The sequence below is a fragment of the Prionailurus bengalensis genome, unplaced genomic scaffold, assembly GCF_016509475.1.
Source record: "Prionailurus bengalensis isolate Pbe53 unplaced genomic scaffold, Fcat_Pben_1.1_paternal_pri Un_scaffold_65, whole genome shotgun sequence".
Taxonomy (NCBI): domain Eukaryota; kingdom Metazoa; phylum Chordata; class Mammalia; order Carnivora; family Felidae; genus Prionailurus; species Prionailurus bengalensis.
Genome location: NW_025091165.1, coordinates 10178 through 28340, shown reverse-complemented (window position 1 = coordinate 28340; position 18163 = coordinate 10178).

The following is an 18163-nucleotide window of genomic DNA, read 5'->3' as shown; positions in this document are numbered from 1 at the left end:
AATGTTGGCATCCACATCTTCTTACCCAACACATCTCCAGAAGCAAGGAAAACAAAAGCAACACTGAAGTATTAGGACCTCATCAAAATAAAAAGCTTCTGCACAGAGAAGGAAACAATCAGCAAAACTAAAAGGCAACCAACAGAATGGGAGAAGATATTTGCAAACGACATATGAGATAAAGGATTAGTATTCAAAATCTATAAAGAACATACCAAACTCAAGAACATACCAAAAAACAAGTAATCCAGTGAAGAAATGGGCAAAGACACGAGCAAACACTCCTCTAAGGAAGACATCCAGATGGCCAACCAACACATGAAAAAATGCTCAAAATCACTCATCAGGAAAATACAAATTAAAACCACAATGAAACACCCCCTCACCCCTGTGAGAATGGCTAACATTAACAACACAGGCAACAACAGATGTTGGCGAGGAAATGGAGAAAGAGGAACTCTTGCACTGCTGGTGCACTGGCTTGCACTGCTGGTGAAGCCACTCTGGAAAACAGTATGTAGTTTCCTCAAAAAATGAAAAATAAGACTGTTCAACAACCCAGCAGGTGCACTAGTAGGTATTTATGCAAGGGATACAGATATGCTACTTCGAAGGGACACGTGAACCCCAAAGTTTATAGCAGTACTATCAACAATAGCTGAAGTAAGGAAAAAGCCCAAATGTCCATCGATGGATGAATGGATAAAGACGTGGTATATATACATACATACATACATACATACATACATAGTATGTTTATGTGTGTGTGTGCGTGTGTGTGTATACACCTACATACATACACACACCATGGAATATTACTTAGCCATCAAAAAGAATAAAATCTTGCCATTTGAAACTACATGGATGGAGAGCCTCCTGGGACCTAACACTAACCGTAAACATTACCCTCAACCTACCCTATCTAGCACATGAAAAGTAAACCAGATGAACAGCCGCACATGTGCCCTCACTTCAGCCCTCCATGGAATTGACAACATTGGTGTCGCTTCGGCCTTAGCAATTCCCTGTACAGAACTCTTACCCTAGCTAAGTGTCTATCCCCATGGGGACCCAGTTCAAAAGTCTGACAACAGCACGCACACAGGTTCGAGAATCAGTGCAACAATACTCGGCATGGAACATGGAACATCACCATATCTTTTGCAAAGTGTGATTGCAGCTGCACGACAGGATTCCAGAGGCCTATTCCAAGGGTGGCCCAAACATCTCTCTGGCCTTGGATCCTATGAAGTGATACTGACCGGCACACTCCTTTATGTACTCTATTCATCCCTTCGGAGAGACAACTGCACTGTTGTGGGTTCAGTGCCTGGAGCCTCCTGGGACCTAAAACTAACCCTAACCGTAACCCTAAACATAACCTTCAACTTACACCTAACCCTATCTGTAATTGAACCCTATACTTGACCCCCACCTTTTCTAGGGCCCTCAACACAGCCCTCGATGGAGATCATGAGACTGGAGTCGCTTCAGCCCTGTCGACTTCCTTAAACTGAACCCTAACCCTACCTAAAGCTTTCTCCCCATGGGGACCCAATTCTAAAATCTGACACCACCACCCACAAAGGTTCGAGAATCGGTGCAAAAATACTCAGCATGGAACGTGGAACATAACCATGTCATTTCAAAAGAACAGCTGCAGTTGCACAAGAGGATTCCTGAGGCCTAACCAAAGGGTGGCCCATACATTTTCCTGGCTGTGAAACCCAAAGACTAATCCTAACAGGCACCCTCCCTTGTATCCTACACTCAGCCCTTCGGGGAGACAATTGTTCTGTTGTGCGTTCAGTGCCTGGAGCTTGCTGGGTTAGGACCTAACCCTAACCCTAATCGTAAACTTCAACCTACACCTAACCCTATCTCTAACCCAAACACTACACTTGACCCGCACACTCGCATGGGCACTCAATTGAGCCCTGCAGTGAGATTACGAGACTGGAGTCTCTTCGGCCATAGCCACACCGCTGGAATGAACTCTAACCCTAGCTTTGGCTCTGTATGCGTTGGGACCTAATTCCAATGTCTGACAACAGCTCTCACACTGGTTTAAGAATTGGTCCAGAAATAGTTGGCATGGAACTTGGAACATCACCATGTCACTTCCAAAGCACGACTGCAGCTGCAGGGGAGGAATCCTGAGGCCTACCCAAAGGGTGGCCCATACATTTGTTTGGTCTTGGAACCCAAATACGAAGACTGATGCGCACCCTCCCTTGTGTACTACACTCAGCCCTTCAGGTTGACACCTGCTCTGTTTGGGGTCAGTGTCTGGAGTCTCATGGGACCTAAACCTAAACCTAAGTGTAACCCTAACCATAAATATCACCCTACACTGAACCCTATCTATCTCATTAAGTCTACACCAGACCCACAGCTGCGCATGTGCCCTGACTTCAGAGCTCCATGGAATTCACAACACTGGAGTTGCTTTGGCCCTGGTGACATTCCTGGACCAAACCCTGAACCTATCTAAGTGTCTCTCCCATGGGGAAACAAGTCCAAAATCTGACAATAGCACACACAAGGGTTCGAAACAGGTGTAGAAATACTTGGCATGGAATATATATCATCACCATGTTATTTCCAAACCATAACCCTAACTGTACCCCTAACAATTACCCGCACCCTACACCTACCCCTATATCTAACCCTACCCTACATTGAACCACACCCTCGCATGTGCCCTCAATTCAGCCCTCGAGGGAGATCACAAAACCGGAGTTGCTTCGGGCCTGGCGACTTCCCTGGACCAAACCCTAACACTAGCTAAGGCTCGGGGACCCAATTCCAAAGTCTGACAACAGTACGCATGCGGGCTCGAGAATCAGTGAAGAAATACTTGGCATGGAACGTGGAACATCACCATGTCATTTCCAAAGCGCGACTGCAGCTGCACGAGAGGCTTCCTGAGTCCTACACGAAGGGTGACACATACATTTCTCTGGCCTTGGAAGTCAAAGGCTAATCCTGACCGACACCCTCTCTTGGGTACTCCACTCAGCCCCTTGGGGTAACACCAGCTCTGCTGTGGGATCAGTGTCTGGAGTCTTCTGGGACCTAAACCTAACCCTAATCCTAAACATAATTCTTACATAGCCACGCACAACCCCCACTTCAGCCCCCCATGGAATTCACAACACTGCTATGACTTCTGCCATGGTGACTCCCCTGGACCGAAACCTAACCCTAACTGAGGCTCTGTCCCCATGGGGACCCAATTGCAAAGTCTGACAAGAGCACGCACATGGGTTCGAGTAACGGTGCAGAAATACTCGATGTGGAACGTGAAACATCACTATGTCATTTTCAAAGAGGAACTGCAGCTGAACGAGAGGATTCTGAGGCCTATATGAAGCTTGCCCAATATTTGTTTGGCAACGGAAACCAAACACTAGTCCTGACTGGCACCTTCCTTTGTGTACTCCACTCAGCCCATCGGGGAGACAACTGCTCTGTGGTGGGGTCAGTGCCTAGAGACTCCTGGGACCTAACCCCAGCCCTAACGTAACCCTAAACATAACCCTCACCCTACACCTAACCCTAACATTAACCCAAATCCTACACTTGACCCGAACTGTCGCATGGGCCCTCAATTCAGTCCTCGAGGGAGATCACGAAACTGGAGTCGATTCGCTCCTGCTGACTTCCCTGGACCTAACACAAACCCTAGGTAAGGCTCTCTCCCCGTCGGGACCCAATTCCAAGTCTGACAACAGCATGCACACGGTTTCGAGAATCTGTACAGAAATACTCGACATGGAATGTGGAACATCACTATCTCATTTCAAAAGCGCGACTGCAGCTGCACGAGATGAATCCTGAGACCTACCCGAAGGGTGACCCTTACATTTGTCTGGCCTTGGAACCCAAAGACTAGTCCTGATTGACACCCTCCCTTGGGGACACCACTCACCCCTTTGTGGAGATAACACCAGTGTTGTGGGTTCAGTGCCTAGAGCCTCCTGAGACCTGACCCTAACCCTAATCATAACCCTAACCATAACCTTCACCCTACCCCTAACCCTATCTAGTACACTAACTCTAAACCAGATTCACAGCCACGCATGTGCCCTCAATTCAGCGCTCCATGGAATTCAAAACACTGGTGTCGCTTCGGACTTGGCGACTTCCCTATACTGAACCCTGACCCTAGCTAATTGTCTATCCCCAGGGGGACTCATTTACAAAGTCCGACATCAGCACATACATGAGATCAAGAATCGGTGCATAAATACTAGGCATGAAATGTGGAACATCACCATGTCCTATGCAAAGCACGACAGCAGCTGCACGAGAAGAATCCTGAGGCCTACCCAAAGGGTGGGCCATATGTTTGTCTGGCTTTGGTACCCAAAGATTAATGCGAACGAAAACCCTCCCTTCTGTACTGCACTCAGGCCTCCAGGAAGACAACTGCTTTGCTGTAGAGTCACTGCCTTCACTCACCTGGACCTTAACACTAACGGTGAACCGAAACATAACCCTCACCCTAAACCTAACCGTATCTAGCACACTAACTCTATAGCAGACTCACAGCCACACATCAGCCCTCCAATGAATTCACAACAGTGGTGTTGTTTCAGCCTGGCGACAACCCTGGATGGAACCATACTCTAGCTAAGGCTCTTACCCATGGGCACCCAAAACCAAAGTCTGACAACACCACACACCTGGGGTCCAGAAGCAGTGAAGGATCATTCCAGATAGAACCTGGAACTTCAGCATGTCGTTTTTCAGGCCGGGCTGCAGCTTTCTGAAATGATTGCTGAGGCCTACACAATCAATGGCCCATACAGTTGTCTGGAAATGGAACGGAAATACTAAAAATGATCAGCATCCTCCCATGTGCCCTCAACTCAGCCCTTCGGGGAGACAACTGCACTGCTGTGGACTCAGAGCCAGTAGCTTCCTGGGACCTAACCCTACCCCTAACCAGAACCCTCAACTGAAACCTAATGCTACACTTGACCCGCACCGTCACATGGGCCCTCACTTCAGCCCTCGAGGGAGATCAAGAGACTTGAGTCACTTTGCATCTGGGGATATCCCTGGACCAAACCCTAACCCTAGCTAGGGCTCTCTCCCCATTGGGACCCACCAAAGTCTCGCAACACCACGTGCTTGGGGTCCAGAAGCGATGTAGGATCATTCAGCATAGAAACTGGAACATCACGGGGCGCCTGGGTGGCGCAGTCAGTTAAGCGTCCGACTTCAGCCAGGTCACGATCTCGCGGTCCGTGAGTTCGAGCCCCGCGTCAGGCTCTGGGCTGACAGCTCAGAGCATGGAGCCTGTTTCCGATTCTGTGTCTCCCTCTCTCTCTGCCCCTCCCCCGTTCATGCTCTGTCTCTCTCTGTCCCAAAAATAAATAAAAACGTTGAAAAAAAATTAAAAAAAGAAAAGAAAAGAAACTGGAACATCACCAAGTCATTTCCAGGGCCTGAGTACAGGTGCACAAGAGAATTCCTGGTCCTAACTGACGAGTGATCCATAGAATTGTATGGCCTGGGACCCAAAGACTAATCCTGAGCGGCACCCTCCCTTGTGCCCTCAACTCAGCCTTGCAGGGGGACATCTGCACTGCTGTGGGTTCAGCACAGGGAGAATCCTGGGACCGAACCCTAACCCTAACCAGAACCCTCAAGAGAAACCTAACGGTATCTCGAACCCAAACCCATGACTCACACCATTGCAAGGACCCTCAATTCAGCCCTCGAGGGAGATCATGAGACTGGAGTCGCTTCGGCTCTGGTGTTGTCTCTGGACCGAACCTTATCCCTAGATAAGGCTCTCTCCCCATAAGAACCCAATACCAAAGTGACAACACCACGCGCCTATGGTCCAGAAGCGGTGCAGGATCACTCAGCAGAGAATCTGGAACATCACCATGTCACTTCCAAGGCCCGGTAGCAGCTGTTCAAGAGTATTTTGAGAAATATCCGAACACTGTCCCACAGCGTTGTCTGGCCTTGGAATCCAAAGACTCATCCTGAGGGCACCCTCCCTTGTGCCCTCAATTCAGCCCTTTGGGGAGTCAACTGCACTGCTGTGGCTTCAGCTCCTGGAGCCTGTTTGGACCTAACGCTAACCAGAACTCTCAACCAAAACCTAACCCTATCTCGAAAACTAACCCTACAGTTGAGCCGCACCGTCGCATGGGCCCTCACTTCAGCCCTCGAGGGAGATCACAAGACTGGATTTGCTTTGGCCCTGTTGATGTCCCTAGACCGAAACCTATCACAAGCTAAGATTCTTTCCCAATGGGGACCCCATACCAAAGTCTGGCAACACCAAGCGCCTGGGGTGCAGAAATGGTGCAGGATCACTCAACAAATAATCTGGATCATCACCATGTGGTTTCCAAAACCCGACTGCAGCTATCTGAGAGGAATCCTGACGCCTACCCAACCAGGGGCCCATAGAGATATCTGGCATAAGAACCCAAAGACTAATCCTGACCAGCACCCTCACTTGAGCCCTCAACTCAGCCCGTTGGGTAGACAACCACACTGCTGTAGGTTCAGTGCCTGGAGCCTCTTGGGACCTAACCGTAACCCTAACCCCAACCAGAACCGCCAACCAAAACCTAACCCAGTCTCGAAACCTAACCGTACACTTGACCCGTACCATCACCCAGGCCCTCACTTCAGCCCTGAAGGAAGATCACGAGACGGGAGTTGCTTCAGCTCTGGTGACGTCCCTGGACCAAACCCTAACCCTAGCTAAGGCTCTCTTCCCATGGGACCAAATACCAAAATCTGACAACACCATGCGCCTGGGGTCCAGAAGCGATGCAGGATCACTCCACATAGAACCTGGAACATCACCATGTCGTTTCCAAGGTTGGGTTTCAGGTACTCAAAAGTATTCCTGAGGCCTAACCGACCAGTGGCCCATAGAGTTGTCTGGCCTTGGAACCCAAAGACAAGCCCTGACCGGCACCCTCCCTTGTGCCCTCAACTCAGCCCTTCAGGGAGACAAGTGCACTGCTATGTGTTTAGCGCCTTGAACCTCCTGGGAACAAAATCTGACCCTACTTCTAACCCTCAACTGAAACCGAACCTAACTCGAACCCAAACCCTACAGTTGCTCCGCATCGTCATATTGGCCCTCACTTCAGACCTCGAGGGAGATGACGAGACTGGTTTCGCTTGGAGCTGGAAATGTCACTGGACAGAACCCTAACCTTAGATAAGGCTCTCTCGATATTAGACCCAATAACAACGTATGACAACACCACATGCCTGGGGAACAAAAGCGGTGCAGCATAACTCCGCATAGGACATGGAATATACTATGTTCTTTTGAAGGACCGGTTGAAGATCCAGAGAGATTTCCAGAGGCCTACCCAACTAGTGGCCCATACAGTTGTCTAGCCTTGGAACTCAAAGACTAATCCTAATCGGCACCATCCATTGTTCCTTCAAATTAGACTTTCGGGGAAACAACTGCACTGCTCTGGTTTCAGCGCCTAGTGTCTCCTGGAACGTAACCCTAAACCATGCCTAAACCTAAACAGAACCCTCAACTGAATCCTAACACTATCTCAACCCTAAACCTACAGTTGAAAAGCACCGTCGCATGGGTCCTCAATTCAGTCCTAGAGGGAGATCATGAAACTAGAGTCGCTTACATCCTGGCGATGTCCCTGTAACAAACCATAACCCTAGTTAAGGCTCTCTACCCATTCGGACCCAACAACAAAGTCTGACAACACCACGCCCTGGGGTCCAGAAGTGGTGCAGAATCACTCGGCTTAGAACCTGGAACATCACCATGTCATTTCAAAAACCTGGCTGCAGCTTCCCGAGAATATTCCTGAGGCCTACCAGACCACTCTCCCATACAGTTGTCTGGATTAGAACCAAAAGACTAATCGTGACAGGCAACCGACCTTGGAACCTCACCTGAGCCCTTAGGGTAGACAATTGCAATGCTGTGGGTTCAGCCCCTGCAATATCCTAGACCCTAATCCTAACTACTAACCCTAACCCAAACCCAAACCTTAATCCTAGCCCTAAATCCTATCCCTAACCCAAACCATGCCACTAATATACATTAACACCATCCACAACAATAATACAAACCCTAACCGAAACGCTGAACGCTAAACCCCAAATCCGAATCCAAATCCTAACTGTAACCATAAACTTAAACCCTAGACCTGAACACTAACCACTAACCCTAATCCCCAAATCATAAATACTAAACACTAACCCTAACCAAACACTGACCCTGACCATAACCCTAAAACCTAACCACTAACACGTAACCACGACAACTTAACCCCTACCCCAAAACCTAAAACCTAAACTCTAAACAATAAAACCTAAATCCTAATCCCTATCCCCTGACCCTGACCCTGAAGCTAATGCTGATACTAACACTAACACCTAAACCCTACCCTAACCCAAAGCTACTCCCCAACCCTAGCCCCTAAACCCTAAACCTAACCTTCACCGTAATCCCAACCCTTTAAATCTAACCATCTAATCTAACCCTAACCCCAAACCGCTAACCCTAACCCCTAACCCTAACCCCATGGACAGTCCTTCATCACCAGTCATGGGCTATGAACCACCCCCCCCATCCTCCACCTCCTCTATTTGGGTAGATAAACTGAAGTGGTTAGGGATTTCTAAAGCATATTCATCTACTTCGTGAAACACTTTGTGGGAAAAATGTAGAGATGGTTGTTAGGGCTTGGCAATTCAACTGCAAAACTGCCTGAGGACTTTGTAACATATCTCAAGTTTCTCAGGACATATGTTCAATGGACTGTATCATTTCCCCGTAATGAGGTCAGCTTTAGGTTTCTCCTGTCAACAAGAAAGAGGATTTTTACACAAAGACAGATGTATCGGGCGTACTGGTGCATATTTTACAGACACAATGTTTTGAGTTCTGTGAAGGATGAGATGCACCCCTAAGTGTAGGTGACTTAGGTGTCCTGTGTGAAATGGGGCACATGCATTATATGACATAGACCTTGTGGTCACCATGTTGAAAGCACCAGTGAAGGAGTGGGGGAAACTTGAATCACACAGGAATAGAAATTTGAGAAATTAGAGGACAGTAAGCAGACTTTGAGGAAGTGCAGAGGGGAGGGTCCTGGGTTCAGTGAGATGCAGTTGCAGCCCATTCCTGACCACAGCCTGAGCAGGGAGCACGAGTTCCACACGGAGCTACTATGTGGGATCACTCTCAGTGCACAATGCAAGGTTCCTCTCCAAAATGTCATATTTGTCAAAGTGCACCCAGGTGATCATCTAAAAAGGTTGTTGTCTCCCTGCGTTGTCTGAAGGTTCTGGATATTTATGGGTGAAAAAATGCCCTGGATATATAGAAAATTTAACTTGGTCTTAAGGAAATGCTTGTCTGCATAAGTTCATATCCTTCAGTGAGACTAAAAGTGAAGACAGGATCTAGATCAGCTGAGTGCCTGCATTGGCCTTTAGCCTGGGTAAACCTACAATTCAGGGATGCCCAGATGCCACCCCTGCTGGACCCCTGACATAACCTGACTATGGCTTTGCATCTATCTCCTTAAACTTCTCTCACAATATCCCGAGGGTTTCCCTGTGTTCCTGCTATCTCAGCCAGAATACCAATTCTCAGTGGGACCTACACAGAGCCTGAGATGGGTTATCTGTGAAAGAGGGGTAATATTTGTTTCTAAGGACATAATGAAAAGAAGACATTGAATACAGAATGCATCTGCAAAATGTCTGGGAAATATCCACTCACTCTACTCACAGTTTCAATTAAGATATCGCCACACAAATGATCATCAAAAAAAGATGGTCACAGAAGTTCATTAAACTAAGGCGGTTAACGCCTCCGCCCAGGGATTGGGGATCGCCACTTTAAAGAAGACAATGGCACACTTATTGTATTAAGATTCAGGCCCTGCCAGACAAAGAAAGAAAAAGATAATTACGAGAATGTGTATATCAGAGTTCTACATCTGAGATCTGAAGACAATCATATTCCATTACATATAGACTCGCAGATGCATCCACACTAAAGTGTTCATCTGAGGCCACAGATTAAGTACTGAAGAGGGAATGCATGTAGGAAAACATAAGACCGTAGGGAAATAACCCCAAATCTCGTAAATCTCACTGCCTTATACGACAGCTATTTTGAAATTTGAAGAGGACTGTGTGAGGTGACAGAGTATGTTGATTATATATATCTTAAAAATGTGTCAGATCTGCCTGCATGCTTTCTCTGCTAACCCTGAGCTCTCCACTTTGTTTTTCTTAGTATCCCTTAATAGTACTTTCACTGTTCTGTCTCTGTTTCAGTGTTTGCTTCTAGGAAGACCTACTCTCACCCCCCATCGAATGTACACAATGTGGTTCCTATACACACAGGTAACAAACTAGCAGAAGTTGCAGTGGTGTAGGATAGTAGCAAGATCGCCTTTTTTGCAGAGGAGCCCGAGGGAGTTTTCTGGGGTGATGGTAACTTCCTATATCTAGATGCATGGGGTGCCTGTGCTCATTTATTTTAGAAATATTCACTGACTCCTGGTGCTTGGGGTCAGATAGACAGGTACCTGACCCTAGCATATGGCTGATTTGTAATGGTGGGTAAGGATCAGGGACCAGCAGTGACTGTGGGAGATGAGTGAGGAGGCCACACATGGAATCAGATCCTCCCTCAGGATACCATGTCTCCACGGACAGCAACCTTGTGCAGGAGGTCTCTGAGGATCACATATTTCTTGATCAGTTTTGTGAAATGCATAATCCTACTCCAGATTTCTCACTGAGGGATGGACAGGGCAGAGGCCAGCAGCTGGAGGACACCCTGATCATGGCTGGAGTGAAACTGTGGGCCTGGGATATTGAGTCAGAGAAAGGGAAAGGCAGAAGATAGTGGCAAGGATTTTGAGAGATAAAGGGAAGAGGAGAGAAGGCAATGTTTTCTACTGACTTCACCCACATTTCTGTGTGAACAAAAGGAGATTCTTGTCTCGCAGGGAAGGGAAGAGGGCCGGCAAAAGACAGGGTGACATTCTCAGCTCAAGTGCTCAGGATATCTGCCTTGCTCTTGAATACATATCATAGGAAGCCTGTGCATTCTGTCATAAGTGGAACTGCAGCTCATACCATTTAGTGAAAATTAAAGCGATGATGAAGACCTCATCATTAAAGTATTGCAACGAGAGTATGTGAACATACAGAGAGATACAATAGAAGCAAAAGTCCAAAGGTAAACCGACTGCAAAACTTATGGGAATATAGACTATTGGAAAAGGAGATACCCCAATGCCAGCTTTCAGACACCTGGGCAATATGTGAAAACGTGGGGGAAAAAAAAAGTAGTCCTTACTTCAAAAGCAACATTAGCATTAGACACAAAGGGATCATGATGGAAGGTTTAGGGAGAAACCATATGATTTCATGGTGCTGTACCCATGGTCCTGTACCCTCAATCTCATCAAAGTATACCCTTTAACTTGAGGTTTGTTAGATGTAATTATACCTCATTAAAGAGAGTTTCAAAACATAAAATAATAGAAGCAAATGTGGGAAAGTTACTTTCCAATCCTGAAGTGCATGTGTGATATGAGTCTGTCTTCTCATGTCTCAAAAATCCAAAATATTAAGACTTTTAAAAAATTAATAATAGCAAAATAAGAGGACCCTGAGCTCACCCTGTCCCATGTTTTCAACTGCATAACATCCACATCCAAGTCCATGAACCAAAGAGCGATCCAAAGACTGGCAGAACAAACTCCACACCGAAGTAGAGAGAAGCTGCATCAGAAAGGTTAGGAATGTCAGAAAGGTGGAGGCTGTCTGCCTGCAGAAGGGGCAGAAAAAGTGAGCCCCACACCAGGGAGGTCATACAGGAAAGACTAATCTCCATAACATTGGGCATTAGAACTTAGAGGGGCTGAATGCCTTTGTGTTCATATACAGGAGCTTTGGAGGTCCAATGACCCAGCACTGGGAGATCCAGGAGGATTAGTGATAGCCAGATCCCTGCGTGTGTAGAGAGGCAATGTAAACATGGCATGTTGCACAATGCTGAGGGAACAGGAGACAGATGTATTCATGCTGATTCCGGAGTGTGTTGGAGGACTTCTCCAACAACGAGGGAGCTCACAGGCACTATTCTTCTCCCCCAGCCTCCCAGAATAAGCATAGAAGCACCCACAAGAGGGTGAGGCTGCACAGACACTTGCTAACTAACCCATTAGCAGTGTGCTAGTCCCAAGGGTTCACTAGGGGACTCACCAAACCAAGCCTGCTGGTCTCAGGCCAAACATTTTTCAAACCACAAGGGCACCCTGTCTGACAAGCTGCATGCATAGCTGCCACAACATGCTGTGCACATCTGCACCTCACCCAGCTGTACATATCCATGCACCCTCATCTGTCTCACTAAGCCACATGTCCCCAGGCACAGACATGCTCTGTGCATATCCTCAAGCCCCTAGCTTCTACTGCTGGTCCACAGCCCCCAGCCAACAAGGAACATAGGGAAATCTGGCATAGGACTTGTAGCCCTGTGAAATTTTGCTAACACTCCTGCCCTGTGCCCAAGTTATCCAGCAGGCCTACCACCCCACAGCTGGCCTGCCTGGGTCCCACTAAAACCAATGAGACGAAGCACAGCCCACAACAGCATGCAATCAGTGCAGACACCTGCACTAAAAGGAAAAGTAAGCCAGACACAACAGCAGGCTGTGAACAGTACCCATACGATAGCCTCCTGAAGGTCCGGTCCTATAAATGGAGACGTGCACTGTTGAGTTCTCCAGGACCTCTTCTTCATAACGTTATTAGTTTCAAGAGCAGAAGGTACAGCTGACTTTCTTAACACAGAGAAACAGAGACAGAGAAAAAGACAAAATGGACATACGGAGATGTTTTTCCACAATGAAAGACCTAGTGAAAGTCACAACCAGAGATCTAAGCCAAAGAGATGTAGGTAACATACCTGATACAGATTTGAAAGCAATGATCATAAGGATACTCATTAGAGTTGTGAAATGAGTAGAAGAGTGAGACCCCTGACTAGAGATAAGAAATAGTACAGTAGACATTGAGGACACAATAAAAGAGAGACACGCTTGCTGGAACTAACAAAGGGACGGAAGAAGCAGAGGAGCAAACCAGTGACATCGAAGACTGAGTAATGGAAATGAATCACATTGAACCAAAGAGAGAGAACAGAATTCTGCAACGTGAGATGAGACTAAGGGAACTCAGTGACTGCAGCAAAGATAACAATATTGATATTGTAGGAGTCGCAGAAGAAAGAGAAAAGGGGGCAGAAAATTTATTTGTGGAAACAATAGCTGAAAAATGCCCTAATTGGGGGAGGAAACAAACGTCCACATCCGGGAGGCTAGAGAATTCACATCAAAATGAAGAAAATCAGGCCAACATGCAGACATATTGTAAGCAAACTTGCAAATTACAGTGACAATAAAGAAAAACTCTTAAATGCAGCAACACAAAGAGACCTTCACTTAGAAGGGAAGACCCATAAGGCTAGCTACCAGATTTCTGAACAGATACTTGGCAAGCGAGAAGCAAGTGACATCACATATTCAAAGTGCTGAATGGAAAAATTAGCAGCCAAGAATACTCTATCCAACAAGTCTATCATTCAGAATGGAAGTAGACACAGACTTTCCCAAACAAAAACTGAAGGTGTTTGTACCACTAAACCAGTCCTGCAAGAAATATGAAGAGGGACTCTTTGAGTGGAAAGGAGAGACCAAAAGTGACACTATAGACGTAAAAGACACAAATCAAGTAAAACATGAATATTTTTGTAAAAAATAGTTAAGGAACTCACAGATATGGATTTGAAATATAATAACATCTACCAAAAACCTAGGGAGGAGAAAATAATGGGTTCCAAGGTAAATGACCATCAGCTTAATACAAACTGCTAAATGCAGAAGAGGTTATATACATAACCCAGCAGTAACCATATATCAGAATCCAGTCACAAATATGCTAAGAATAAAGATAAATAAATTAAAATACTTCACTAAAGAAAATAAGCAAAACATGAAAGACAGACAAGAAAGGATTGGAGAAAATCATTAGAAACCACAAGAAAACAGGTAATATAATGGCAATACATACATGCATACATACATACATACATAGCAATCATTTCTTTGAAGGTAAATGGAATGAACGCTCCAATCTAGACACATAGGGTGTAAGAACAGATGAAAAAAAAAAACTAGAGTAACAATACTTGTATCAGAAAAAATACACTTAAAGTACATAACAAGAGACAGAGGAGGACGTTATATAACAGTAAAGGGTACAGTCCAAAAGGAGATATAACAACTATAAATATATCCCACAATTAAGTGGGATTTATTCCCAAGCTGCAAGGGTGGTTCAGTATTTGCCAACCAATCAATGTGATACAATATAACAACAGGAGAAAGGACAAGAACCATATGATCGGGGCACCTGGGTGGCTCAATCCTTTAGCAGTCCGACATCAGCTCAGGACATGACCCCATGCCTCGTGAGTTCAAGTCCCACATCGGACTCTGTGCTGAAAGCTCAGAGCCAAGAGCCTCCATCGAACCCTGTGTCTCCCACTCTCTTTCTGCCCCTGCCCTGCTCACACTCTGTCTCTCTCAAAATTAATAAACGTTAAAAGAAAAGAACCATACGGTCATTTCAATACATGAAGAAAAAGCACTTGACATACTACAACATCCATTCATGATTATAACCCCCCAAAGTAGGTTTACAGGGAACATACATCAATGCAATAAATGTTTTCTATGAAAACCCTGCAGCTATAATCAACCTTAATGGAGAAAATCTGAGAGCTTTTCCTATAAGGTCAGGGAAAACACAAGGATGTTTACTCTTACCACTTTTAATAAACATAGCATTGGAAGCCCAAGGTACAGCCGGCAGATAAATCAAACAAAACGAAACGAAAGAAAACAACATAAAGTAAATTAAAGTAAAAGAAAAGAAAAGAAAAAAAAGAAAAGAGAAAAGAAAAGAAAAGAAAAGAAAAGAAAAGAAAAGAAAAGAAAAACTAATCCAAATCTGGAAGTAGTGAATCTTTCACACTTTGCAGATTACATGACATTATATATAGAAAACCCTAAAGAGTCCACCCAATAACTGCTAGAAGTGATAAATGAATACAGCAATGTCACCGGATACAAAATCATTGTACAGAAATCTGTTGCCTTTCTAGACAATAACGAATCAGTAGAGAGAGAAATTAAGAAAACAGTCCCATTTACAGTTGTACACCAAATAATAAGGTATCTATGAATAAATCTATCCAAGCTGGTGAGCGACCTATACTCTGAAAATTTTAAAACAGTGATGAAAGAAATACAAGATGACACAAAAAAATGGAAGGATATTCCATACTCATGGATCGGAAGTACAAATTTCATGGAAATGTCTATACTTCCCACAGCAACTGACACAACTAATGCCATCGCCATCAAAATAGCAACAACATTTTTCATAGAACTAGAACGGTCCTAAAATTTGTACAGAACCACAAAAGACCCAAATCTTCAGAGTAAACAACCTTTATGTGAAGTGATAATTATGGATGGAACTATGCCTCTGGATCTTCTGCTCCAAAACACAGTAGTCAGCCTAAGCATTTGTACAAACGTTAGACATATCCCAACCAAGGATCATTCTACAAAATACATTCTACAAACATACCCTCAAAACTTTGCAGATTATGAAAAATAAGGAAAAATTTAAAAATCGCCATGGCCAAGTGAAGCCGAAGGAGACAGGATGACTGTCATGTGCCAGCTGGGATGAGTCTGGGACAGAAGAGGTTAAAACTGAAGCAATCTGAATACAAATACAAAGTTAGTTAATAGTACCATATCTCTTTGGGATATTGATTGTGATCATGTATCAACTTAGAGGACATCAATAGTCAGAAAACACTCTGATGTATGTGGAGACTCAATAATATCTTCCCAATTTTTCTGGTAACTAGAAACCCACCACGATTGAAAAGATGATTAGTAATCATGGTTTTATGTTTTCAACACCTAATATTATATGACTAGTTCTAGTATTAGTTACTAGTGATGGCCATGTACCTATTCTTGTTGTTCTTACTATTGTGTAATTTAAATAATAGCATTCATGGTACAGAAAACTCAATGCACGATATACACTTCATAGAAACATCCACTTTACATATTTTAAGGTAATAACATATGTAGACACCACTGTATTAGGTGGTATGTAAATTAAGTGTTTTTCGGATCTGGAATGAACATGTCATTAAATGGCTTTCCATAAAGGCGGTTATCCTAGATAATGAATGATACTCAGATTTTACAGGATGTACTTCACATCATGCCTGAACAGTGTCCAAAAAAGAAAACATACGTACACACGGCCAGATGGATCATTGTGACTGGCTCACTTATTGTAAAGAATCCTTGCTTTAATATTTTCACGCATATTTTTTTTTAGCAGGAATACAAGAGACTGAAATATTTTCAAATCGAAGAGATGTTCAAAGGCTGGAAGAATGATAGGGTGTTCAAGGGGTTTCAGAAGGAAAAGATGTGACCATGAAGTGGCAGTCACAGGCAAGCAGGTTTCTCTCGTCCACTTTGACAGGTTTTCATGAGGGGTTGTCCATCACAGCATGTGATATGCAAAAGGGTAAGACCCAGAAGTACCAGAAGGAAAGACACGCTTTAGGAAGAGGTGACTTGGAAAGGGTGCTTCTGTGCCTAAGTGATGGCTCAGAAACTTGGCTGGGTGTCCCTCGGTCAAGATTTCAGGAGGCCAGCAGTAACCTAGACTCACAAAGATCTTAGTAACATACATCAATATAATTTAGAGTCACAAAAATCTTAGAGCCACAGAGTTGATCTCCATCTATGATTAGGAGATGGTCACAGATTTACAGGATATGATCATTGGGCCAGCAGTAGATGGCTAAAATATTACTTAGGGTTATGTTTTTAATAAAAAAATTGATGTGAAAAAATATGGGTTTGGAATGTAAAGAAAACTCACAGGACCATCATGGAGTTCCTTACGTTAAGGCCTCATGTCACTAACCCTAAATTCATTCCTGTAGGAATGTAACCTTTACCCAGTCAGCAATGAAATTCCTAGTCATTGCTGGAAATTTAACTGATAGACCCCTGCCATTCCCTCAAGGAGGAAATCTCGCCTAAACAAGGTATTCCATGCCACTAAATTTGTTTTAAGTTTATTTATTTTGAGAGAGAGAGAGAGAGAAAGAGAGCACATGCAAGGAAGGGGCAGGAATAGAGGGAGAGAAAGAAGCCCATGACCACGAGGTCATGATCTGAGCCAAGATCAAGACTCGGACCTTAACCAAGCGATCCAGACCCCGAGAATGTGGAGTTTCAAAGGTTAGCAGGCTTGGCTGGGATACAGCCCTGAGGGCACTGGTCTAATCTTTGAGAGAAGGCAGCAAACTACTTACAGGCAGATGGCATGGAAACAGTGACCTGTACACCACCTGGTGCAAACAGTGGGGCAATTATACACTCATCATGGAGAGTATCCCTGAGAGGCAGTGTTCAGAACAAGGGGACAAAGGAGGTAGGACAGAGGAGGTGTGCGGGACCATTTTCCTCCTCTTCCCCACAGCATAAACACAGAGCCATCTGCTGGAAACAATGTCATCCCCACACTGGCTGCCTAAGATGCTTACACCAACCCCACATTCCTGTGCTCTGGTGAGACTGGCCTTCTAGGTCAATCGGGCTTGCCTAAGTCCCAATGGAGTGTCCCCTTCCCCAGGAGACCAGCGGAAGCTCATGACCACACCACCTCTCTTGACCAGACAGTTCTGCAGAGCTTCACTTCGAGTGGCAGTCATTTCAAGTCTCATTTGAGAAGCAGATCGGAGCTGACCTAGACAAAACTCAGCACATTCTGGCCAAGGACCATACATTGTCCATACAACTGGCCTGAAGGAAAGTGCAGCCAGAACACAAAACAGTGTACGCAACACACACCACAGACACTCCCTGATGTGTCAGGCCCTGGACACTAGATGACCTCCATTTCATAAAGCCATTCATCTCACAGGCAGCTAACATAATGAACTTTTGTAACACAGAGAAGGCAAAAACTCAGCCAA